Consider the following 27,533-nt stretch of genomic DNA (forward strand, 5'->3'; position numbering starts at 1 on the left):
AACATCAGTAACCACAACAAACATTTCTAACCTACTTGAACATCTGCAAAGCATTTTTTTCTCTACTTCTCAATGAAGTGGGTAGTAAAAGAATTATTGCATCCATTTTATAGACAGAAACTGATTATATGATATCCTTGCAGATAGAATATGAACTAGGTATAGTTAGGTGGACTTGAAGCTAGTAGGAAAGCCTAAAGATAGGTGATTAATGGACTAATAACCCAGAAGGAGGGTTTTAGGGGTGTGTCACAGGGCTATGTCCTTGGCTGTGTCTTGTTCAATGATTCTATAAAACATATGGGTAAAGGCAGAGAAAGCATGCTTGTTTGTCACGTGAATGTGCTCAGAGATAGATAAAGGAATATAGATATGGTACCTGACCAGAGTTCTCAACAATGAAGCTGAATTCCCCAGTACTTTCATCAGGCTCCATCAAGACTATCACATCTGTTTCTGGGCACCACATCTTAAGAGGCCCAGAATCAATGTCAGTGTTGGAAGGAACCTCAGAGCCCACTGAAGCCCACCTGTACCTGAGTAGGAATGTTCTCTACTTCTTTGACAAGTAGTCATCCAATTTCCATCTGAATAATTTTAAAGATTCATGTTCATATAGTGCTTTAAGGTTTGCAAAGTCATTTCCTAACAAAGATGCTGTGAAATAGGTAGAAGCAACATGGTTCATATAATGAATAAAGTGCTAGACTTGAAGTCAAAAGGATCTGGATTCAAATCCTGCCTCTGACATGAACTGAATGAACATGGGTTAAGTCACAACTTCTAGGACCCTCAGTTGTTTTGGAGTTTTTTTTCCAACATAAAAAAAAAAGAATAATAATACCTAAGGTACTTACTTCTTAGGGGGCATTTCAGGGTCCAAGGGAGATCAATAAATCAACAAGCACTTAAGTGTATACTATGTACCAGATACTGCCAGGTCCTGGAGAGACAAAGGCAAAAAGTGAATAGTTCCTTCCCTCAAGGAACTTATGTTCCATCAGGAAAGAAAGCATGTATATCTAAGTACATAAGGTGATTATTGTTGGAAGCAAGAGGAGGAGAAGAGACATGAATAATTAAATGAATATGGAAAAATCTCATGTAAAAGACGGCATTTGCAGGGCAGCTAGGTGGCACAGTAAAAAGAGCACTGAACCTGCAGACAGAAGGACCTGAGTTCAAATCTGGCCTCAGATACTTAACACTTACTTGCTGTGTGACCTTGGGCAAGTCACCCCAATTGCCCTGCCTTTCCCCCTCCAAAAAGACAAAAAAAGGGAGGAGAAAAAGATGGTATTTGAGATAAGCATCAAAGGTCGGCAAGGGCTTTCAATGCCAGATCAAAAAAAAAAATTGTATTTGATCCTAGAGGCAACAGGGCAGCCTGAAGCTTCTTGAACTGGGAGAGTGTCATGATCAAACCCTGTGCATTAGGAACATCATTTTCACAGTTGTGGAGAAGATGGATTGGAGAGGGAAGAGACATAAGGTAGGGAAACCAACTAGGAGGCTTATACAATGGGCCGGTCAAGAGATGACCCAAACTGAGGAGGAGGCAGAATCAACAAGATTTGGCACATGTAGAATGAAAGAGTAATGAGTTAGGAATTACCTCAAGGTGCTGAATGAGGACAGCCAGAAGCATGAGAGCACTTCTGATCGAAACAGAAAAGTTTGGAAAAAGGTAGGGTATGAGGGAATAGTGAGTTTTGTTTGGTTGATGTTGAGTTTGAGATGTTTCTGGAATGTTGGTGATATAGGATTAGAACTCAGAAGAGATTGTCCTCTGCATGGAGATGATAAATGAAAGACAATGAAGTCAAGTAAGTAAATATACGGAGGGAAAAATAGACCCAGGATAGAACCTCGGAGTACATACACAGGGGATTTCCCAATGGTTAGAGCACTGGGTTTGGAGTCATGAAGTTATTGTTGTTGAGGTGTTTTTAGTAGTGTCTGACTCTTCATGACCCCCTTTGGGATTTTCTTGGCAAAGATAAAGGAGTGGTTTGTCATTTCTATCTCTATATCATGTTACAGATGAAGAAATTGAGGCAAACAAGGTTAAGTGACTTACCCAGGGCCACACAGCTAACAAGTGTCTGAGACCAGATTTGAACTCAGAAAGATGAGTCTTCCTGACTTCTGGCCTGGCACTCTATCCACTGAACCACCCAGCTGCCTTGAGTCAGGAAGACCAGAGTTCAAATTTGACCTCAGATACTGTATGACCTATTTTAAGTCATTTACCCATTTGCCTCAGTTTCCTCAACTGTAAAATGGGGGTGATAATAGCAGCTACCCTTAGGGTGTTATGAGGGTTAAATGAGATAATATTTGTAAAGCATTTAGCATAGTGACTGGCACATAGTAGGCATTATATAAATGCTTACTCCCTTCCATTCCATGATGATCCAGAAAAGGAAACTGAGAAGGATCAGTCAGACAAGTAAAAGGAGAACCAAGAGAGAGTAGCAGCATGAAACCTTAGCAATGTTATCCAGAAAAAGAGAGTGATAAACTACAAAAGGTTGCAGAGAGGTCAAGAAGAATGAAGGTTCAGAAAAGACCACCAGATTTGGCAATTAAGATATCAGTGATGTCTTTGGAGAGAGTAGTTTCAGTTGAGTGAGGAGGTAGGAAGCCAGATTTCAAAGAATTGAAAAGAGATGAGAGGACAAGTATAGACAGTTTGTTTTTTACGTAAAGCACTGTACAAACTTTAATGCTTTAAAAAAAAATCTATTATTAGTAGTACAAGTATCATTATCTCCATTGTATAGATAAGGAAACTGAGACTTTAGGAATCTAAGTGATTTCCCCATGGTCTCATGGCTAGTAAGTGTCTAAGAAGTGATTCAGCCCCAAATCTCCTGACTACAACAGTTAATACATGATATCATGGTGACTTGGACTCTAGGCATTAGAGAACTCACTACCTCCCAAAGCCAACTGTTCCATTTATGCGGCTGTCATTGCTAGAAAGTGCTTGTTTTCTTACATTAAGCTATAATATGCCTCTCTGAAATTTCTACTCAATTCTCCTGATTCTGCCACCTGGAGCCAAGAAACCCCTCTTGAAGATATCCCAACTGTGTTTCCCCGATAATAAGACACTGTCTTATTAATTTTTTTGGACAGAAAAACACCAGAGGGCTTATTTTCAGGGGAGGGCTTATTTTAATGAACATTGACAGAAATTTTAATAAACAGGTAAATGTGAACAAAAAAATGTACCTCTATTCAATAATGAATTCAATAAAGAACAGGATGACACGCTCACTGCTGCAGCTCTGATTGGATGCAGCTTGGAGCGCGATGTGTGTTTCACTGGGGGGGGGACGGTGCATACAGAGGGTACCGTAATGTAGCGTGTAGCGCAGGGGATCACCTTCACTACAGTAGCAATCTCAATAGGGCTTATTTTCGGGGGAGGGCTTATTTTAGAGGAATCTTACACAGTAAGGGGAGGGCTTATTTTCGGGATAGGTCTTATTATCAGGGAAACACAGTAACAACTCTGTCCAAAGTTCAGTATCCCCTTTTCCTCCAACCAATGCTTGTGCAGCAGCAAGACATCAACAAACTAAAGGGTAGCCTGAAGAGGGAGATGAAAATATTGAGAGCAATAATTTTAGTTTGGGAAAGAGAAGATTTATAAAGGGACCTGATTACCAGAAGAGGAAGGAGAAAAAAGTCATGTTGCTTCAGAGGACAGACCTAGGAACAAGGGTTAGAGATTCCAAGAAGGCCGATTTTCCTCAGGTTTAGAGATAGATGGGCTCTTAGTGCCCATGTGATCACAGAATCACAGATGTCAAAACTGGAAGAGAGCTTAAAGATCCCCCAGTCCAGTGGCTCTTTACCTTTCTGAGAGTAACAGACATCTCTGGTTGCATGGTGAAGCCTATGGATCCCTTCTCACAGGGAGATGCTAATGCTGTTGTGGGTTTTTTAATTCATAATTGAATCAAATGTTGAATTTCAGGTAAGGATTAGTGGAAATAAAGACGTTACTGTTTTCCCATACAATCCCACAACCTCATTGAAATCTACCTACAGACCTTGTGCAGGTCCATTAACAACCCCTCCTCCCCTTCCCCAGGTTAAGAATCCTGATCAAATCAAACCCATTCATTTTACAGAGAAAAAGGAGGCTCACAAGTCTTTAAGTGACTTACTAAAGGTTACATTAGTAATAAACAATAAAGTCACGATTCTGACTCTTAAATCTAGTGCTCTTTCTGTTATACTATCCCTACCTCAATTATTTTGCTTCACATCCAAGGAAAACCTTCCTAACAATGAAAGCTAAGCACAGAACATGCTGTCACCTGAATCAGTTCTCTCCCTGCCTCTGGAAGCGTTTCAAGCAGAGGTGAGATGGCCATCTATCAGGGACACAGAGAAAACTCCCACCCTGGAATGTTGGTCTGATAGCATGTACGCTCCTTGAGGGCAGGAATTATTTCATCTTCATCTTTGTATCTCCAGCCAATAGTAGGTGCTTAATAAATGCTTGTTGATTGATTGGACCAGCTGACCTCTAAAGTTTCTTCCAACTCTAAGACCGTGTTTCTAAATAATAGCTCCATCTCCCTTTGAAGAGTCAACAGTGGATATTGGTAAGACACTGCATGATAACAGAACTCTGCCTACATAGAACAATGTCTTATCCAGGCGACAAATATATTAGTCTTTGTATCCCCAGTATCTAATATATTGTTATTGTTTGGTTGTGTCCAGTTGTTTCCGACTTTTCATGACTTCATTCAGGGTTTTCTTGACAAAGATACTAGAGTGGTTTTCCATTTCCATTTCCTTCTCCCAGGTCATTTTACAGATAAGAAAACTGAGGCACACAGGGTTAAGTGACTTGCCCAGGGTCACACAGATAGTAAGGGTCTGAGTCCAGATTTGAACTCAGGAAGATGAGTCTTCCTGGCTCCAGGCCTGATGCTCTATCCACTGTGCCACTTAACTATTCCTACCTAACATACTGCCTGACAATTGAAGGTGCTTAATCAGTGCTTCTTGGTTTTAGATATGCATAAAAACCAAGTCAGAGATTTAGAACTGGAAAGACTTTTAAAGATAATCTATTTCTGCCCCCTCAGTTTATAGATGAGTGCCCTGAAAGAATTTCAATTCTAGGCATCCAAGAAAAACTTCTGAAAGACCCTTCCACCTGTTTCAGCAACTCTGAAAATTTAAATGACTTACCCAAAGACCTGTAAGTATCAGAAGCAGGATTTGAACCTAGGGGTTCTGATTTCAAATTCCTTTTCACTGTACCATGGTGCCTCCAGGATTTCTGTGTTTCAAATGTAAAGTCAGAATAATGAAGAGTTCCCAGGATTTTTTTGGGGGGGAAAAAGGTTTAAGGATATATACCCCAATTGCCTGGACAAATTCCAGCTCAAGCAATTTGCTTCTTTCTGCCTTCCTAAATTCATTCTTTAGTTGTACTTGAATAAGAAAATGTTTGCTCCTGTTGCTTTTTGCTTTGCACTGCTATATTTAGTTTAAAAAACCCACATGCTTGACTCCATAGGTGGTGGTGTTCCAGGAAGAGATGCAATTTCTCTAATAGAAAGAATTTCAATTCTAGGCATCCAAGAAAAACTTCTGAAAGACCCTTCCACCTGTTTCAGCAACTCTCATCATATATATATGGAAATGGAAGCCTCCAGTGGGGCTTCAGGGATCTGGAATTACAGAATCTTAGGGCAGGATGAGACCTCAGTGGAGTCTAGTCCTGCCACCCGCCTACTCAGTTAATTCCAGAATGATGTGTACATTACCCCAATAGATGATCTCATCCATGTTCTGCATGAATAAATCTGGGGACGGGGAGCACAGGCTAGCAAGTGTTAGCTGTATGACCCTTGCCAAGGTCCTCAGACTCTGAGTCGAAGTTTCCTTATCTAAAAACCAGAAGTTAACATTTGTGCAAGCTACCTCACAGGCTTACGGTAAGGAAAGTGCTTTGCAAGAGTAAAACTTTATAGCTTTACAGTGTAAAACATAAAAGATATTAACAATAATATTTTACAGTGTGTGTTTTTAAATACCCTCTCTTCAATGCTACACATATTTTGAATCTTAACAAGTAGTATTCCATAATCATGAGACAGAAAAGGTAGAAAGAATACTTCTTTCTTTATACATTCCTCTTTATGTCCCATATAAATTCTCTTTATTATATAGAGGTTTAAGTTCACTGCTGGAATGAATTGTTTTTCCAAATTCTCAAAAGTGAATTCAAGATTTGGGGTTGTCACTGTTATTTTTGTTGTTTTGAGCATTACTTATTAATGGGGCGAAGTATCCATAGATTCAGAGAATTTAAAGCTGGAGGAGATTTGAGAGATCTAGTATAATACCCTTATTAAAGAGATAAGAAAAATGAAGGCCTGAGAAGGGAGCTCACTTGCTCAGGGTCACAAATATGGTAAGTAACAGGTAGAGATTTGAATACAGGTCCCCTGACTCCAAATCCAGTGTTCTTACCCATCACAACACATATTTTTCTCTTAAAACACACATAAACACACAACTTTGAAGGGAGTAATAAACACTCTCTGAGGAAATCCAAAAAAAAAATTTTTTTTTTAGTTTGGAATGAAATACCCTGAACTTTTCCAAACAGGCGTGGAGCATGGTGCATTAGTTCCCTTGCAGATGGAACAGTCAACCCTACCTCCAATCTCACCCCTACCCTTGTTGTTTTGCAAGTGTTCACAGCTGTGGCTATTTATGGGATCATATTCACCAGCAACTCTGTTCACTTTATTGCTGTGAGAAGAGAGAAGAAAAGGACTAAAAGCTATTGAAGTTGGAAGTCATTCAGGTCTCAATCTCAAACAAAAAAGTCAACACTTCAGGTCAGGAGCTGGAAACTTTTCTTCCAATTGAATACTATTCACCACCATTTTCCTTTGGCAACAATCTATTACCTAAAGAACTAGCCAAATTTACATGCCAATGGCTTCAAAGTCCAATAGTGATAGCGGATGTGTGTGCATCCTGCAGGAAGTTGCAATTGTGAAGAGGGTTGGACTTCTAAAGAATATTAGCTGTTCTGGCTTGAAAAATCCTATGCTTAGAAAAAGTACCTAGGGACCTAGTAATTAATTGGACACAAGTCTCTAAAGGGACAAGGAGGAAACACATGTACTGTTTGTGCTCCCAGACTTTCCTTAAAGGACACTGATAAAAAAAAAAATACCATGACCAATTAATGGGCAGGTCAACCATTTGCCTTATAAGTTACAACTTTTGGGAAGTTACATAGGAGTCTCTCTTTTTCCCTGAAACGGGCTCATTTCCAATCATCTTTCATTGCTGGCTTACCCATCCTGTGCACTTTCCCCCTTTCAAACTTTCCAGCATTTACTCATTAGCTGGTTATGGTTAAGACAGCTTCTTTTCCATCATCACTGACTCTTTCCTAACTTTTCAAGATAATTATCTTTTCAGCTGAAGTTTCTCACACTTGGTTGTTTGCCAACAAGTGAACTAATTTTCATAGTTTAGAGAAGAGCAGTTTAAATCTCTTTGTGAATTCATATTTTAGCTTATCCTAAGGAAAATGTTCCACCAGTTATTTTGTATTAAAATTAAGTATGTATTTCAATAAAGAGAAAATTACAAGTCTTTAAACTTGATTTTTGGACACACAGAGAGGAGGCTAGGTTTGAATAAACCCACAGAGGGAGGTCCTCTGAAGGGTTGCACTCAGGGATGGGGCAGATAATGCCTCCTCCAATTTGGTCATGAAGCTTCCACCACTATACAGGTAGTACCATGGGTTTTCAAAACACCAGCCACAGCTGAGCACTTCACCATCTAACCTAATATAAACCTATAAAGATTGAGATATGAAAAGGAAGCATTTTCTTCCCTCTATCCCTCTGAAATGTGTGTGGTTGTGCACTACTGATCTGGATGCTTGGGGTAATATGGTGAAAGCGTATGAAGTAACAGATTAAGGAAGACTTAGGTTAACAGTCTCACCTCTGACATTTACTTTCTGTGTCACAATGGTTCCATCTCTTATTTAAGGTATCTAAGCCTCAGTTTCTTCAACTTTAAGGTAGGGAAAATACTTGTGGGGCACAGTGGATAGAGTGCCAGCTCAGGAGGAAGACTTATCTTCCTGAATTCAAATCTGGCCTCAGATACTTACTAGCTGTGTGACCCTGGGCAAGTCACTTAACCCTGTTTGCTTCAGTTTCCTCATCTATAAAAGGAATTAGAGAAAGAAATGCTAACCACTTCAGTATCTCTACCAAGAAAACCCCAAATGGGATCACAAAGAGATATAGTTAAAAATGACTGAACAATAAAAAAAAATGTCTATTACCTGCCTCACAGGATTGTTAAAAAGGATAAAATTAAGATATGTTAAAGGTTTTTCAAACATTAAGGCATTATATAAATCTCATATAATACATTATTATAGTAAGAGTTGGAAAGTATCATGAGTTGGTGTAGAAGGGAGGAATAAATGACCCTGAAAATTTTCTATTAGCAAAGCTATATTGTCATCTAGAACAAATAATTGCATAACCTATTATAAAAGCTATCATGAGCATAAGATTGAGAGCTGGAAGGGATATCCAACCCAACCTTCTCACTTGATGGATGCCCAGAAGAATGAACTTGCCCAAAGTAACATGGATGGGGTGACAAATAACAAAGTCAGAATCCAAATTCAGGTCCTCTGACTACAAAACTCTTTCTACTACAAGAAAATCTTCCACCGTGAACTGCTTTCAAATGTTTAATAACTCCTATTCATGAGAAGTAATCATCCAAAACTTTAAACTCATCCCATCTTCTTCTATCTAAAGTGATAGAAAACAGCTGGTAACCATCCTCCATTTAACAGCAATTCATGGGCTATAAGAATTTCATCCTTTGCACTTGTAACCTGTGGCCCAGGGCCCTAAATGAATCCTCATTCCTGAGGACCTGACCAAAAGAAGGTCATTTTCTGTTTTGGGCTCATTAATCCTACTTAGAATTACTACCAAAAAATTTCTATGTGTCTACATCTCCAGGATAGGTATGTATGTATGTACAAGGTCCCAGCTTCCATACAGGCACTCAAGATAATAATGCCTATGGGAAGGACAGCCTTTAAAGTTTCACTGCAGAAAAAAATACAAAAGATTCACAAGAGCCCATAAATAGATAGACCCATAAACCATTCAAATAGCTTTGTTAGCTCCCCCTTGGAGGGGAACTGAACATTGGGGCAAACCTCTGCCACTCCAGTAGATCACTAACCCTCCTACAGGGCCCTCCTTTACACAGTCCCCCACAACCTCATGGTTTCACCCTGTGGTTTGGCTTTCTCCCAGAAAGCAAGCACACTTTAAGGCTGCCGAATAAGCAGCCCCCTTCCTATCAGACCTGCACTGTCCAAATAATTCACAGGCTTTGTTCTCCCAGTAAGATGCTGTTCAGGAACTATATGGATGATCTTCTTTCTCCAAGGAACATGTTCTATTAAATCAGGAAATCCTCTTCTTTCTATAGGAGGCTCAATCCTCAGACACTCAAATTTCAAAACAATTAAAGTTGTCTAAAACTGGAAAAGGCTGCTCAAAAGCAACAAGTTCTCTTACTATTAGAGCTCTTTACCCAAGTGATAACCACTTTAGGGATGTTGCAAAAAGGGCAGCTGCTCAGGGATGGCTGAGACTGGAAGAAGTCTGAAGTCCTTTCCAACTCCAAGAACATGAAATGAGGAAGTACTATTTATAAAATACCTTAAAATGTGCTACTGGTACAATACATACACTAGGTTTCTTCAGTTTCTTCAGTTTTCTGGGAAAATGTCCTTCTTTCCCTCCTTTTATAGTTCTGACCCTATCTGTGATTGACCATTTCAACCATATGCTATGCTGAAGAAAAACCATCAATACAAATACTTTACTTCACATTTAGACACTAATCTGTCAAAAATTATTTTTATTTAATTTATCATTAATCTAAGCTATTTCCAGAAGGAGGAGGGAGAGAGGAGAGAGAAAGTTGAGTAAGTTGCCATTCTATTATTCTTGAACCACTAGCCTTGGAATCAGTGGTGTCCTACCCAGAGATCTATATCAGAATCTAAATTGAATAGCTTGTGGTGAGAGTGCTTCCCTGTAGAGAAAAAGAGCACTTTCCACAGGGTGGACCCCAGTCTAATCCCTTCAGAGATAAAGAGATTGCCCATTAATCTATTCACCTCATGAAAGGCCTTTGTATCCTCAAGGTATTACTCACTTTTCCAATGGTCTTTTCCCTACAGTCTAGAAAGGGTTTAAGAAAAAAATTATTTCTTAATATTTCTAGAGAAACTAAAAAAGAAAACTGCATTTTAATAGGTTTCCACAACTATCAGCTATCCTGAAATTCTTTGCCCCCTGTCCTAACCACCAGTCACCCTTAGCCAAATACCATTCACTCTCTACTTTCCTACTCACATGATTCTAAATCCTCTTGTAAAACATTATGAAACTATGGACCAGGATCATTTTAAATTTAACTAATCTCAAGTCTTTGATGCTGGTCAATCCTTTTATTCTTCCCTGGTTTATTCTCTTTTCCGTTCTCCATAGGTGCTACTCCCAGACCTCCTCCCTCCTAATATCTCCTAAACTACCTCTTTCCCCTTACCTTACAGTAGAGAACTTAACTTTCTACTTAACTAGGAAAAAAGAGACATTCCGTATCAATCTCCCTCTTCTCCCCAAGTCCATAATCCAAAATCCCTCATTATATCCCCCATTCTCTCCTCCATTGTTCCAGTCTCAGATGAAGAGGTGGCCCTCCTCCTTACCAAAGTTAACGCTTCTACATATTTTCTTGACCTCATCCAGACCCATCTCTTCAAGAAGCTTACTCTTTCAACAATGTCTTTTTTTCCAGTCATCTTCATTTTCACCTCACCCACTGTTTTTTTTTTCCATGTTTTTACAAACATGGCCAAGTCTCCCCATTTCTTCAAAACAACAACAAACAACAACTCCATTTGGGATAATAATATCCTGGAATCACCTTAAGCTATTATATACATATATGTTATATGTATATAATAGCTATTATATTCTTATTCTATTCTCCTTTTTACAGTCAAATTGATGAGGTATGGGCTCTGGGAGCCCCCTGTAGCTCTCCTTGAGTCCTTGAGGTACAGGCTCTGGGAACCCCCCTTGGACTCTGATTAAATTGTCCCATTTGATGAGGCACTTGCATGAGGCCATAAGCCTTACTAGATTTACCACCCTTGAGCCTATCAAAGAGTCTATCCACCCTTGAACCGTCTAGCCCACCATTGTCTGTGGTCTCCAGGTGGCCTCCAGGGGACTTCCCACCCTTAATCACTCATTGACCTCATTAACTCCTCCTGAAGACCCTCCCCAAACTCCTCCCCTAGACCACCCCTAGATTCCTCCCAAAACCTTCTGTATATAAAATCCCATCCTGTCTTCATGCTTGTGAGAGAGACCTGGAATAGTGAGAGAGCCATAGAATGACCTAGCACAGACTTACTCTGTGTCTAATGCAAGCAAACTTTTAATAAACTTTACTTTTCTTTGTCTGAGAGAAGACTTGAGTCGAATTCATTCAGCAGGACCAAACATGTTGGTATTTTGGGGTCTCCAGAGCAACCCTAACCCTCTTTATGGGTAACCTCTTCAAAATCCCAGAAAAAGTCATCTAGATTGCCTGCCTCAATTTCATCATCTCTCTGTTCTCAATCCCTTGCAATTCAACTTTCAACTTTACCATCTGACTGAACCTGCCCCCTCCAAGGTTACCAACAAGCTCCTAAATGGTTCTTCATTTCACTTGACCTCTGTAACTCTTGACATGCTTGACTGCCCCTCCCCCCCAAATGTCCCCATCCTCTCCTTTGGTTTCTCCTTGTGACACTGCTCTTTTTTGGTTCTCTTCCTACCTGTCTAATCATTTCTTGCCCCCTTTGCTAGATCCTTCTTTTCTTACTCACTAGATTTGACCATTTCCCAAGGCTTTGTCCTGAGTTCTCTCCTTTTATTTCTTTATTTTCTCTCCTTTTTGGTGATCTCCTCAGTTCTCAAGGGCTCAATTATCATTTATAAAACCTATACTTTCAGCCTTAATCTCCTTCCAGAACTTTAGTCCTGCATTATCAGTTGCCAGTGAGATAGATCCACCTGAATTTTCCATAAGGATTTCCCATTGAATCCATCCCTATTCCAAATTTCCTTATTTCTACTGAAGGTACCACAATCCTTCTAGTCACCACTTTTGCAACCTTCCTGTCATGCTTGACTCTTCCTTCTTCTTTAATATCCATATCATCAGTTACCATGATTTATTTATTCTAGCTTCATATCTCACATATCCCCTTCTCTTGACTCCAACAGCCTCAAGCCTGGGTTAAGCCTTTTTGACTTCTTGCCAAGAATGTGGCACTGGTCTCCCAACTGGTCTCCATGACTCCATTCTCTCCCTTCTCCAATTTATCTTCCAGCCACTGTCAAACTGTTATTTCTAAAACACATATCTGACCATGTCAAACACCCTCTCAAAAATCTTGATTGGCTCCCTATTGCCCATAAAATAAAATAGAAACATTTAAAGTCTGTCACAATCTAGCCCCAGCCTGCCTTTCGAGGTTTGTTTCATATTTCCATCCCTCTCCTACCGCAACTCTCCCATAAACTCTAGTGAAACTATTTTCCTAAATATTCTAGGCATATAATACTCCATCTCAAAGATGGCGAAGTAGAAGCAAGACCTTCCCGCAGCTCCAGTTTCCACCCTCCCCAATCCATGTAAAAAGAGGACTCTAAACAAACTTTGGAGCTGCAGAACCCACATAATGACACAGAGAAGCTAACCTCCCGCTGAGGACAGCCCGGCAGGCAGGCAGGAATCGGCCAGTGCAGCACTCTGGGAGCCGAGCCCAGCACTACACCGAGGCTTTAGCCCCAGGGCGGGCCTGACCAGCCACCGGCCGGAGGGACTCCAGATCAGCAGCAGCTGTGGCCGTTTCCAGATTTATCAACACATAGACACAAAGGACAAAGTGAGAGGTCAGTACAGTCTGGACTTTGGGACCAGTAAGTGGGAGTTCGTGGCTTTTACCCCCGGGGCGAGAAACCGCTGAGACGCCTGCCAGCGCCACGTGGTGGCTTCAGCTCCTGGCCTGCAGAGTGTAGGGGGACCAAGCACCAGTCTGAGGGGTTCGCTCTTGCTTTAACCTGCTTGGATCTGGATTGAAGTCTAGGGTGGAGGTCCTGGGGTGTGTGTCCAGCTTGCCAGAGCATGTGGAGACCTCAGAGAGGACACCCATCTAATACCTCTGGCAGCTGAGAAAACCCCAGCGTTTGGGACAAAAACTCCCCTGTCTGGTGGCAGAGTCCTACAGTGGCAAAAAGCCCAAAAGTCAAATAATTGAGTGGCAAAATGAGCAGGCAGAGGAAACAAAGCAGACAGAAGATTCCAACATTACACTTCTATTTGGGGGATAAGAAGGAGCAAGGCATGGAACAGGAGGAAAACAGTGAAGTCAGTACTCCTGCACCAAAAGCTTCAAAGGAAAATACAAGCTGGATACAGGCCATAGAGAACCTTAAGAAGCAGATAAGAGAAGTGGAGGAAAAATTGGGAAGAGAAATGAGAACAATGCAAGAAAATTATGAAATGAGAGTCAACAGCCTGACTGAAGAAAATAATACCTTAAAAAACAGACTGACTAAAATGGCAAAGGAGGCTCAAAAAGGCAATGAGGAGAAGAATGCCTTAAAAAGTCGAATTTGCCAGATGGAAAAAGAATCTCAAAAGCTCACTGAGGAGAATCATTGCTTCAGAATTAGATTGGAGCAAATGGAAGCTAATGACTTTATGAGAAATCAAGATGCTGTTAAACAGATCCAAACAAATGAAAGAATAGAAGGCAATGTGAAATATCTCTTGGGAAAAACCACTGACCTGGAAAATAGATCCAGGAGAGATCATTTAAAAATTATTGGACTACCTGAAAGCCATGACCAAAGTGAGAACCTAGAAATCATCCTCCAGGAAGTTCTCAAAGAAAACTGCCCTGATGTTTTAGAACCAGAGGGCAAAATAGAGGTTAAAAGAATCCACTGATCACCTCCTGAAAAAGATCCCAAAAAGAAAACTCCTAGGAATATTATAGCCAGGTTCCAGAATTCCCAGATTAAGGAGAGAATATTACAAGCAGCCAGGAAGAAGCAATTTGAATATTGTGGAAACACAATCAGGATAACCCAGGATCTGGCAGCTTCTACACTGAGGGATCGAAGGGCTTGGAATGTGATATTCCGGAGGTCAAGGGAGCTGGGATTAAGACCAAGAGTCACCTACCCAGCAAAACTGAGTATCATGTTTCAGGGGAAAATATGGTCATTCAGTGGAATACAGGACTTTCAGGCATTCTTGCTGAAAAAACCAGAGTTGAATAGAAAATTTGACATTCAGATACAAGAAGCAACAGAGGCATGAGAAGGTAAACAGGGAAAAGAAATCATAAGGAACTTATCAAAGTTGAACTATTAACATTCCTACATGTAAAAACAATAATTGTAACTTATGAAACTTTTCTCAGTAGTTGAAGGGATTAGAAATATATATATATATATATATATATATATATATATATATATATATATATATGTCTTTATATGAGGATATGCGGGCATATGAATGCATATGTGAATGTGTGTATATACGTTTACAGGTATACATAGATAGAGGGCACGGGACCAATTGAACAGGAAGGGATGATACTTAAAAGGTGAAATTGAGAGGTGAGAGGAGTATAATGAGAGGAGATGGGGAGAGACAGATTGGGGCAACTATCTCATACAGAAGAGGCAGAGGAAAATGGTTGCAATGGAGGGGGAAGAATAAGAGGGCAGAAGGGAATGGGTCAACCTTATTCCTATTGAATCTGGCTTGAGGAGGGAGGGAAATACACATTAGATAGGGGATCTCAGCCTCCAGGAGAATGGGGGGGAAGGGGATGAGAGGGGGGATGATGGAAGGGAGAGCAGGCTGGGTGGGGAGGGAAGTTGGAAGCACCCACTTTTGAAAAGGGACAGGATCAAAGTAGAGAATAGAACGGGTGGGAGGGAAATGTAGTCAGTCTTTTACAATATATCTACTATGTTATTGTTTTGCATTAGCTGCACATGTACAACTTATACTGAACTGCTTGTCTCCCCAGTGGGGGTGGGTGGCAGGGGGGGAAGGGAATGAATCTGGGATTGAAAGTTTTAAAATCAAATATATATATATATACTATTATTATTACCATCCTACATGTAATTAAGAAATGGGATGTACAGGCACTGAGGCATAGAGATCCACTGGAAAAGTCGAAACGGGTATGGGAGAAAATATGGGAGAGAGCAGATTGGAGGTGGGGATATCCTGTGGGACTGCTGTTTTGGGGGGATGGGTGGGGGAAAAATGGGGAGAAAATTTGTAACTCCAAATCTGATGGAAATGAATGATGTAAATCAGAAGTTAATAAAGCATTAAAAAAAATACTCCATCTCCTTCCTCTACATCTCTGCAAGGGCAGTCATGCATGCCTGGGATGCACTCACCTCTGGATTTTGGAATCACTTCAGTACATGGTACCTTTCATTCTTCAACACACAACTCAAATATCACTTCTAGTGGAGGCCTTTTTTGATTATCCAGTTGTTAAATATTTCATTCTTGAAATTACTTTCATACTGTGTTCCCCTAACTCCACCCCCATCCCTACCAATTCTACACATTCTATGTGAGCTCCTTAAGCTCCTTTTGTCTTTGTATCTGTAGCTATTTGTACCTAGCACTGACCCTGGCACATAGCAGATGTTTAATTAATGCTTGTTGAATTAAATAGGATTGAATTGAATTGAGACAAACTGGGTAATATCTCCCATACTTTAACATTTGAAGGACCTGTGTTTTCATTATCATGGGTATTCCCTTCCCTGAAGCAGACTGACACACCCCATAAGTTATTATATCATTCCCCCAGAGCTGCTGTAATTGAAAAATTCGTTATCCTGTGACCAATTTGGTGGTGAGCCTCTCTTAGATTGGTCCTTGGACAAAAAACTATTGTCAATCACCAAGCATAACTATATTCAAATCCTTTCCAGCTGAGTAGGAATTATCAAAGTTTGTATTTCATTAGCATATCCTTGGAAAACCTTGGGTCACCTCTCCACAACACAATGTGAGGTATGTACATATTCTATAATTCTTGAAATATATTTAGCCAAGATCCTTATTCACTTAACCCTTGATCTTTCCACTGGTTAGATCAAGGGTTCTTACCCCAGATTCCATGAACATTAAAAAAATGTATTTTGAAAATTATATTTCAATATGTTTGGGTTCTTTTGTAATCCTCAGCATTTCATTTTTTGCATTTAAAAACATGATTCGAGAATGGGTCCATATTCTTCTCCAGATTGTCAAAGGGTCCATGATACAAAAAAAGTTTAAGAACTCCTGAGTTACCTAATCTCTATTCTTGTCATCTTTCCTCAAAAAGATCTCACTAACTTGGTAGATGAGAAACTTAAGCAGTATGTGAGAAGGCAATTGGACTGAGGCAATTCACTCTTGTAAAGTAAAGGAAAAGAATTAGTGAATTGTATGAGATTTTGTATATTTTATAAATGAGGATACTTTGTAGGCAGAAGTAGCAGAAAACTGAGATTTTTCACTTTGGTCCAATTTCCAGAGGATGAACTTAACATTCCTATTGGGACAAATTCCCTGTTCCCCCATCAGGTGCAGACCAACTTAGAAAATGATTATTATACATCAGGTGTTGAATTGGAAATTCTAGGGCATGTTGGGAATGTTCCCAAAGGAAATGCTTCCAATAGACCAACAGCAAACAGATGAAAGAAGGAGAAAGGCTTTTCTTTTCCCTCCTTGCAATGAAAGTTACAGTATCCAAAATTAAGAACTGAAATCCTAAAGGGATTTACAAAATCATGACACCTTTCAGCAATAAAAAAAGCATTTTACACTCTGCTGTCCTGACAATTCAAGTACTCCCTATAGGTTTAAATTTTGACATGCTTGAGGAAATGAAAAAGTCAGAAGCTGAAATACAGAGTGCATTTCTACAAACTTCAGTCTCACATGTGGGACAGTTTGGAAAATACTGACTGAAGCGGAAAGAAAACAGCATGAGTTTGCACTTTTACATTTCCATTTTGGAGGGGTCTGATGAATAAAAAAAAAATCAAACCCCTATCAGGTTTCTGGTATTCCTCAGGTCCAACTATAGTGGTGTGGGCTGTATGGCATAAAGAGTGAAAATCCAAGCCAACCAACCCAGGCAGCCTCTGAGACTAGACTGTCTTAAGTACAATGTCATATTTTCAGGGGGCAGGAGAAAAACCTAGAATATAAGCAAAGAACCAGAACTGGAAAGGCCCTTGGTGATCACCTCACTCCAGAAACTCCAAAGGTGCTGAGACAGTAAGTCTCAAGGTCAAACACAAGTTAGTGGCAGAACCAGGAATTATTGCCAAGTCTCTTTATTTCTAGTCTTATTCCTTCAACTCTCCCACCTTGCAATGGACTTGGTCTAAAAATAGAGTCAAAATTTAACTTCAATCTGCAAAAGTCACCACAGTTCTTCCAGTCTCCCTGGTCTTGATAATACCTTGGTATTATCCTCAACATTCACTCTTCTTCACCCCACAAATCCAATCAGTTACCAGATCTTGCCATTTTTACCTCTACAGCATCTTCGGCAATCCCATCTCTCCCTGTACTCACACAGCTACCTCTTTAGTCCAAGACTCTCATCCCTTCTCATCTACATTATTGCAACAGCTTCCTAACTTGTGTCCTTGTCTCAAATCTCTCCCCACTCCAGTCTGGACTCCACATAGCTGCCAAAGTGATTTTCCTTAAGTGCAGATCTGATATTACTCCCTACTCAATAAACCCCAGTGACTTCCTTTTGTCTTTAGAATCATAAATTAACTCCTCTCTTTAGCTTTTCAAGTCTTTCATAACCTTGCCCAGACCTATCTTTTAAGTTACATTGGACATTACTCCCCTCCCACAATATACAATCCAGCAAAACTGGCCTCTCTCTTCCTCTCACACAGCACTCCACCTCGTCTCCATGCCTTTGTGTCTGCTTGACCCCCAGGCTTGAAACTCCCTCCTTCTCTGTTTCCACTTCATAAAATCCCTTTCTTCCTGTATGCATCTCATACATTGCCTCCTACTGGAAACCCTTCCTGATTCAACTGGTGGGCAAGGGGATGTGGGGGAAATCTCTCACATACTAGTGTTCTTTCTCTTAAACTTTCAAAAATGGAGGTCTCAGCAGGAAATCACCAAAGGGGGAAGGTGGCCACCATGACAGAGGGAAATTCCAGCGCAAGATAGCAGCTGAAGTATGGCATCAAAATCCAGAAAGTCAGGCAGAGAGAAGGGAGAATAGTGCTCAGGCTTCTAAGGCTAAATTAAAAAAAAAAGTCCTTTCTCTGTAAGGAATTTCTCTTCTTGAGGGGAAGGGAGGACAGTAAAAACTGGCATTTATATACATTTTAGAGACTTATAAAGCATTTTACATATTTTAATTTCATTTAGTCCTCACAATAACCCTGTTAGGGAAATGTAGCAGATATTATTATGCCTACTATAAAGAGGAGGAAAGAGGCTGGGGGAGGTTACATGATTTGACAAACATCATATGCTCTGTGCCTACGCTATTGAAATACCCTTTGGCAGTGGGCAGTCTTCTCTGTCTAGGTCCCCAGTTCTAGGCAGTCCCTTCAAGACCAGAAGGGAGGGTGGTCAGTATACACTAATTCACTGTTAAAGGAAAATCACACAGAGGCTATGATAGTGCTTTGTCTGGCAACCCATCTTTCTTCTCTGTCACTGCCTGATTCTCTGGTTCCTGATTTCTCCTGACTTCTGCTTCTCCTAGTCATTCAATATTACATCTGGAAGGGATCTTATGGATGAACTAACTGAGCTCCCTCATTTTACAGGTGAGGAAACTGAGGAACAGAGAGGGGAACTTACTTGTTTATGACCAGAGTGATGGAGTAGCAACTCAAACCCAGGTCCCATAACTCCAAGTCTAGGATTCTTTCCACTAAAGCATAAAAAATTTCTGGTTCCTTTCCCACCTCACTTTGATGCATTGCCTTTGCCTGGGGCGGGGTCTGTTTCCACCTAGTCCAACCTCTTCATTTTTACAGATGACAAAACTGAAGCCCAGGGAGGTGAGGGACTCAAGGTGCAGAAAGCAGTATCTTTTTGGATATGTTGTCAAAAAATGGTCAATGTAGCGTTGGAGTTTTTTGTTTGTTATGTTTTTTGCCAACTATGCATTTTTGCTACAAAGACAGGTTTTTCTTTTCCTTTATAGAGGGGGAGGTGAGAGAAATAAAAAATAGATTTTTGTCAACTGAAAAAAATGAAAAGAAAAAGCACTAGCTATGAAGTAATAGGACCTGGGTTCAAGTCCCACTCTTCTGTTACTTACTATCTGAGTAACATTGGGCAAGTCACTTAACTTGGCACTTAGTTCCTATGGAACCTCCCTGGATCTCAGTCTTATCTGTAAAGTGAAAGAGTTGGACCAGATGGTCTGTGAGTTGTCTTCCAGCTCTAAATCTATGAGACAAGGGAGACATTTTTCAAATCTATGAGACAAGGGAGACATTTTCTCCCCTGAACTAAAGAGTGGGTAAAGGGCAGTAATATGAAAAAAACCTGGAAAGGGAGACTGGAGCTAAAAGTCCATTCTTTTATCCTATGGGAAAGACTGAAGATTCTTGATCAGGGGAATGATATGGTCAGATATTAGCAATATCAATTTGGTGGCTGCCATACCAGAGACACTCATGTCTTTAGGACAGGGCAGATATACTACTTCTAGTCAAGTAATATCATAGGCTTCCCCATCTCTTCCAAATCATTCCTGTTAGCTAATCACTATTTCCACATCCTTTACTTCAGCTCCTCGCAGCAGCTTACCCTAAAGTTAGGGGAAAAAAAATAATAATTCACCCTACATCACTCTCTTCCCCCAACAGTCTAAGTTTTTATAACCCAATAAAGCAAATCTTTCTCCCAAGACATGACAAGTTTCAGCAGCTAAAAAGAACACCCAACTCTAAAAACAGAAAGAACTGCAAATGATTTCTCATTTGGGCAGCAAATACCTAGAAATAATCCCAAGCACTAGAGAGTGGCCTGTGCCAGGGGCTTCTCAGAGACTGTCCTTAAACTGAAAGCTTAAGCAAATGACTCTGGAAATGCAGCACACATGCTAGAATTAAGATGGGAGATGCTCAAACCATCCCTACAGCATACTGAAGGCTTTGTAATCTCATTTGCAGCAGCTCCCAAGCTTCAGTGGCTGCAAAGCCCTTTTAAAATATCCATATTTTGATGCTGGGGTTTTTGTAAGACCAGAGATTAGTGATTCATAAAACTTAAAATTCAGAATAAATTGTTCCTCGCCACCAAATAAAGATGACATAAGAAGGATGACAATTAGTTAAAATAACCAGAATTTGCCCATCTTGGCTTGCCACCTTCTTTTTTTTAGCGTGATGAGTGTATCTCCTTGAGTTCTCTCTCATAGCTAAACTCTTGTTACTATTTCTACCTTCTTGGGTCGCCCTCCATTGACCACCTCTTCTGCTTTATCCCTGAGAAAACCAGCTTCCCTTTAACTTTCTCCTCATTTTAAAAAATGTTTCTCTAGTTGGAGTATAAAAAAGATCGAGTGTACTTATTATGTATTTTGTTTAGGTTTGGTTTTTTCTTGGGGATGGTGGGGAGGCAAAGGTAGCCATGTTCAATTTCCAGTTGTGTTATATTGGACAACTTTCACATCTGTTGGTGTCTATGCAGTGATCCAACTGGTGAGTGGTTGAACCAGAGCTGTGCATACACGTAGTAGGACTCAACAAAAATGTGTAAGAAAGAAGACAAAGCCAGAGAAAGAAGAGCTTCAGACATTGTTTGTGGTTCATTTGTTTGCTTCTATCTTGTTAAATGCTGGGTTGTTTGGAGTTGGGGTTTTTTAAATATTATTTTTGTATAGTTTTGGCCCTTTTTAAAAAAAATGTTTATTTGGTTATTTGTTTGGTTGATGGCTATTAAATTTAAAACAAAAATAAATTAAACATGTTGTATGGCAAAATAGTCTGGCCCCTCAGGTTGCTGAGTCATGCTGAGTCATTCACCTAGAAGAAAAAGCCCCTAAGGAGGTAATAAGAAACAGCTGGGGCATATGTAGGGAGTGGGGGGGGGAGGGGGGGGGTGTAGCACATCTCTCCATTATAAAAGATGGGAGGAGACACCAGGAGAAATTTGGTCCAAGAGAAAGAACAAAGTTGTTTGCTTGCTGTGAGAGGCCAAAAAAGCCTCAAACTGGGTGAATTTCAGAGGGCTGTTTGCAATAGTGCCAACAAAACAGAGCTAATGAAGCTTTTGCTGGGGCTGTGATTACTTACACTATTGAGAATGGGTTAAACTAGAAAGATTAAAGATGTCAAGAGTCATGAAGAAACCAGTGGTTAGCCAAACAGATAGAAGCAGAACTTCTATGGTAGTCAAGCAAAGATATGAGAATACTTCTTCCCAAAATATGACAATGATGATGATGATGATGATATGCTTCTAGCTAAATGTTACTTCAGAACTCTCAAACAGGAGCCCCAGTGCAAGGGCCACTTCTCATCAGAACTAACTCTTAATCAAAAGACAGATGCTCCTTTCATAGGATAACAGGGATCATAGGAGACCTCAGAGGTCATCTAGTAGGACATTTGACAGATGAGGAAACTGATGCCCAGAGAGGTTAAAGGAAGAATACAAGGGACCTGCACACAGGTAGTTAGTTGACTTCTATCCACATACAAAACATAAAGAGGTTATCTACTTACCAGTAATCCCAGCACTGTTCTGAATGGAGAAGCTGAGGCAGATACAGCCACACATACAAGTATATGATAGTGAGAGGAGTCACCATCACAAAGGGTATGGAAGCTCTTGGTTCATGCAGTCCTATTAATATTTCCTTTGGGGAGTCCAACATCTCTCAGCAATGTTCCTCTTGTGAGCAAGGGCAAGTAGCCAAGTCAGCTCACCAGAATCATCTGGTAACGCCTCCTGTTGATCTTTGAACAACAAGCATGGCTGGCTGTCAAATAAGGTCACCATTTCTCTTAGCTAGCACATCTGGGCTTTTTCTGTTCTGTCATGTCTTCACTATTCCCTCTTCTACAAACTCATGCTTGGGGTTGGAGGGGAAAGATGGAGTTTGCTCAGAAATACTTGCAGGGTCTGCTTCAGTAGCAAGGGGAGGGCATCATTGACACAAGTAACAGCATGTGCCCTGTGTCACTGTGTAGCCTGAGCTGTTTCTAATTACCTCCTTTAGACCTCCTCTAGGCTAAAAAAAAAAAAACCAAAGAGAGTTGTATAAAAAAATATACTAGATACCATTTGGTATTGTATAGTTCACGTTAAAGTGAATTGAATATTTTATGTTTTATTTTAATACATACACACACACACACATTTAAAGACCACACCAGTAATTGTGAGGAAACACCAAATGTGAGTTTGTTTTATGTTCCCAAAGTAAAAAATGGTAGGCTACCCCAAATAGGCATCACTAATTTTTACTTTGCAGCAGTGACTAATAGATGATACATTAGGATTGGGTTTCATTTTACAAAGCACTTTCACATACATTAGCTTATTGGAGTCTCACAACCCCAGGAGGTAGGCAGAACACTTCTTACTCTTATTTCCATTTTATGAAGACCCTGTGGCTCTTGGAACTCTTAAAGTATCTTGCCAGAGGTCATAGCGGCAGAGCCTTGTCTTCAGATTATCTATCTCCTTTCTGGAGGTAAAGGCAAAATTACTTAGAAAGAAGGAAATAGTCTCATTAGCACACATTATGTACCTTCAGCTCACAGACTGAGATGGAAACATCACAGAGAGCTATCTAGTGCTATGGGGCTCTAGGGTAGATACAACTGTAGCCTCAGACACTTATTAGCTCTGTGACACTAGCCAAGTCATTTAACCCTGCTGCCTCAGTTTCCTCATCTGCAAAATGAACTGGAAAAGGAAATAGCAAACCACTCTAGGATCTTTGCCAAGAAAACCACAAAAGGGTCATGAAGAGTCAAAATGACTGAAACAACTGAACAACAATAATTTGGGGATTAGGGTGAAGGGGCAAAAAACTCCCACAAGAAACTAATTGCCCCAACACAGAAAAGGCCTTTCTATTCAGCCTGTAAGGCTTCTGGCAGGCTTTAAGCAAAGTAAGCAAAGACAAAAGGGGTAGTGCACCTGTGACTAGAGCTTAGGTCCACTGGTTTTGTATGTGTGTGTGTGTGTGTTTCTCTCTCTGTCTTCGTTTTTCTGTGTCTTTGTCTCTGTTTCTCTTGCTGTCTCTGTCTCTGTCACTAATATTCTATTATGCCGTTCCTGTTTTCTAGCTTTGCTCAGATCTGATCCATACTCTGTCATCCTGCTACACATGACTTCAAATTTCTCTCTCACATTTTCTCTTCCATCACTTTCTCTAATACCTTTTATCTGCAGATGAAAACAAAAAAGACCCCTCCCAACCTCATGCAATCAGGATTCTCCAACTGCAGGACATTGTAGGGTAGCTCTCCACTATGCATGTGCCCACCACAAGTGAATGGACCTGCCACAATAAGGAGTTCCCATCACAAAAACTAGAACTTGAGGTAATTAGTAATTATCTAATGTTGGATTCTTAGATCTAATCCCCTTTCAGTGGGCAAGTCCTTTCACCTCAGCCTCAATAACTTCATCTATAAAATGGGGATAATACAGACTTGGGAGGATCTAATGAGATAATACATGTAAAGGATGTGCAAGTATTAAGTCATAGTCACATAATCAACAAGATGGAGAATTAAACATTTTTCACTGATTCTCACATCCTCTCAAACCTCTAGAAAATAGGAAATATATACAAGTACACAAGGAGACAAAGATGAGAGCAGAAGTCAAATAGAAGTAATGGTGGAGAAAGAGGCCTGAAACATCACATCCGGTATGCCCTACAGGTGAGGCAATGATGTTTATGGGACTAAACTGGGAGGAGGGGTGCACATTAAAGGGAAGAAGGAAAGAAGAAGATAGAAGGAAACGTGATCTTCCCTAATCAAGTCAAAGGTTAAGAATGAAGGTAAAATGACTCCTGTAGACTCTCAGGAATAAGAAAGCATATGAGAGAATAAGAGCAGAGGGAAAAGTATGGATTGAAGAGGACGAGGTGGGAGTGAGAAAGTTTGTTGAAGTGGTAGGAGGAGGTACCATCAACAAATGCTCCCATGGGGAAGATCAAGACATCCTATAATGTGAGAGGGGACTTTACAATGGGTATAATCTTCAGGCATTTAGTACTTAGAGAGATCACTCTTTATACTCTAGAACAGGGATGAGGAACCTGCAGCATCGAGGCCACATATGGCCCTCTAGGTCCTCAAGTGTGGCCCTTTGACCAAAAAATGGCCATGGGGATGGTAGAGGTTAATAATGCACAATCAGGGACAGGGGAAAATTGTTGCCATGGGATATGTTATCTGTCACCTGCAGGAACTGGTATTCCTAAGAGTTCCACATGGCAGGAAAAAAAGGGGGTCAAAAGGTTAGAACTAAGAGAGAATAAGACAGAAACTATTTAGCAGAGGGAAGCCAAAATGGGTACTTTTAAAGTTTTAATTCTACAATGAATAGAGATTAAAGAAGGACTAAATGAGTAAAAGAGCCATTAATTAAAGAAAAAAATCTAGAATAGACAGAAAGGGAAGATAAATGAAGAGAATGAAGAAATCTTTTTTAGAAAAAGGCACAAAAAACTGACATTTTAAAAACTAATGAACAAAATAAGTTAAAAAGTAGAAGAGGAAGAAAGACTTCACCTCACTACTTAACTGAGAGGAGGAAACTAAAAAAGGGAAAGGGGAGAATTAAGTAACCAAATGAAAGCAACAACAAAAACAAAAGTAATGAATAAGCTAAATGAAGAAAGGTGAGGGAGAGCATTTGAAAGTAAGGGGAAGAAAGGGGTGGGAATAGAATTGCTTTTAAACAGATTAAGCAAAAATAACTCAAGACAGAAAGTACCATGTTTTCAGCAGGAGAGGAAATACTAATTTGAGCGGAGAGGGGAAAGCGATATTAGAGACAAATGAAGGAAATATAAACCTAAATCTCATAACTTTAAATGTGAATGGATTAAATAATCCAACAAACTGAAAAAGAGTGGCAGAATGATAAGAAAACAAAACCCCACAACCTATTGCTTATAAGAAACACACATAAAAAATGAAAGACACCAGGTGAATAAAAACAAACCAGGTATTGCAATCATGATATCAGTCAAAGCAAAAAGAAATATTCACAACATAAAAGGGGATAAACATGGAAACTACACTATTTTAAAAGGAATCACAGACAGTAAACCAACATTGTTAAACTTATATACTCAAAATGCCTTAGCATCTAAATTCATTAAAGAAAAATTATATGAACAATAAATATTAAAGTGCTACATAAACATCAGCTGCTATTGTTGTTGTGGCCATTTTTGTTGTTTGCTATTGTTACTGTTGTTACTTTCATTATCACATTCTGGTTGGTTGAGTTCATATGGATATTACTTATGGAGTACCTTTTATTTCTACTCTTGGACCTTAGCCATTTTCTATTCTTCATCAATGGATAAACCACTTTTGATTACATTCAACTAACTAAGTAATAGTTGAATGTGTCATCCTTTATTGTGTTTTGAAAAGTAATGTCTATTTCTGTAGATTTTTAACTTGTTTATTATATGCTCTTAGAATTTCTATATATCCTCTTCTTCAATTTTGACAAAGAAGTGATAATCTTTCTATATCTACCTTGGGGTGATAAACGTTGCATTTCATTAACTTTGGGCAGATTTTTGTTTGTCTACTTTTTAGATATTGTTTAAATATTGTTATCATTCATTTACCATGCTGAAAGTAATTTTAAGATGGGTATTTTATACATGTTAATTTTGTCTTAAATGTCTTCTAATAAATCTCTGATTTCAGGACACTAATAAGTCTCTTAAAACATAGTCTCAGATTTTCTCCTTTGTGGCTCTATGTTCAAAGTGCCTTGCCTAGCAAACGAAGCTATTTTTAAGCATTATTTTCATCCATTGGCACAATCTGGCCTCCAAAGGCTCAAAGCCTTAACTTTCTATTCTTCTTTGGAACACATTAAGAATTACACTTTGTAAATCCAAATAACATTTTTATTTCATTGGAGAAAATTTTCATGAGATGAAAATCAGTTTATTATGTTATTTAGTAGAGATATATCACTTGATGTCATGCAAGTACCTATGAATTTCTCTTTTAGTTGAAAGCCATCCTCAGATCTATTAAGGAGCAAGGACAATTGATTTAAGGTTAGGCTGAACCATGGAAGATGCCATGTTTTATATCAGCTGTTCTTGAAATAATTATATTAGTGGCATGTTTTAAATAGAGAACATTTTCCATATGGACATCGAATACTCTAGCATCCTCATTATGCTTGGCTCCATTTTACATATTTGCAATATATGAGAGTCCTAAGTACAGAACTTGAATCCAACTCAAATATTGCAATATTTGTAATAATCAATAAAAGTGGTATGAGTATTATGGTACTTCTGTGTGGTTTGCTCAATAAAAAAAAAAGTTGCACTTTACATTCCTGACTTTTAGCACACCATTTTTGTTCCATAGCCAATACAGTGCATTCTTCTAAATATTATTAGATTTTATTTTTTGGGCAATACAAGCTGTGAATGCTTTTGCATAAAGTATACAAACACAAAACTGGCCTATATCTGGAGGGGTCACTGGTGTTCTCATCTTTTGTTAATAAATATGTGATGCCTTCTGTTAAGAAAGATGGAATCAGGCTTGCATCAAAAAGAAAGTTGGTAAAGTGTTTTACTAATAATTTATGCACCTCTGTGAAGCATCTAAGTCAATAATTCTGGAACTTATCTAGACATGACACTTTCCAGTTTTGCAAATTAGCTAGAGTTTCAGTCACCCTTGACATAGCCATTCTCTTGCTCATTATACTAATGATACGTGAGCTTTCTGTTTTGTGTCTGACATACTTTGTACTTTCATTATATTGGGCTTTAACCATAAAGATGATAAGTTTTCCCCATCTTCCTTCTTCAAGGGTTCTCTCTATGTATCTTTTTTTTTTTTAAGCAATTGGGGTTAAGTAACTTGCTCAAGGTTACATGGCCAGTTATTTCTGGGTGTGATGCTAAGTATCTGAGCCTGGATTCGATCCCCCAGGTCATCCCGACACTTGGTCCGGTGCTCTTACTCGCTGTGCTGTGCTACCTGGCTCTCTCTCTCTCTCTCTCTCTCTCTCTCTCTCTCTCTCTCTCTCTC

At 39.6% G+C, this 27,533-nt stretch overlaps 1 long non-coding RNA gene across 4 annotated transcripts in view; it reads right to left on the reverse strand.

The window, feature by feature from the left end:
• Positions 1–27,533, reverse strand: part of LOC138143538 (uncharacterized) — a 78,866-nt gene that overhangs the window by 33,301 nt on the left and 18,032 nt on the right. Inside the window, exon 4 of one of the 4 annotated variants that reach the window (XR_011163718.1) lies at positions 21,978–22,211. The exons of the other annotated variants lie outside the window; for them this stretch is intronic. This is a non-coding gene — a long non-coding RNA (uncharacterized lncRNA). The remainder of the gene's footprint in view (positions 1–21,977; positions 22,212–27,533) is intronic. 4 annotated transcript variants of the gene reach the window in all.

Source organism: Petaurus breviceps, unplaced genomic scaffold, assembly GCF_028583685.1.
Source record: "Petaurus breviceps papuanus isolate PSGF00001 unplaced genomic scaffold, PetGlider_PUasm1.0 90644, whole genome shotgun sequence".
Lineage (NCBI taxonomy): Eukaryota > Metazoa > Chordata > Mammalia > Diprotodontia > Petauridae > Petaurus > Petaurus breviceps.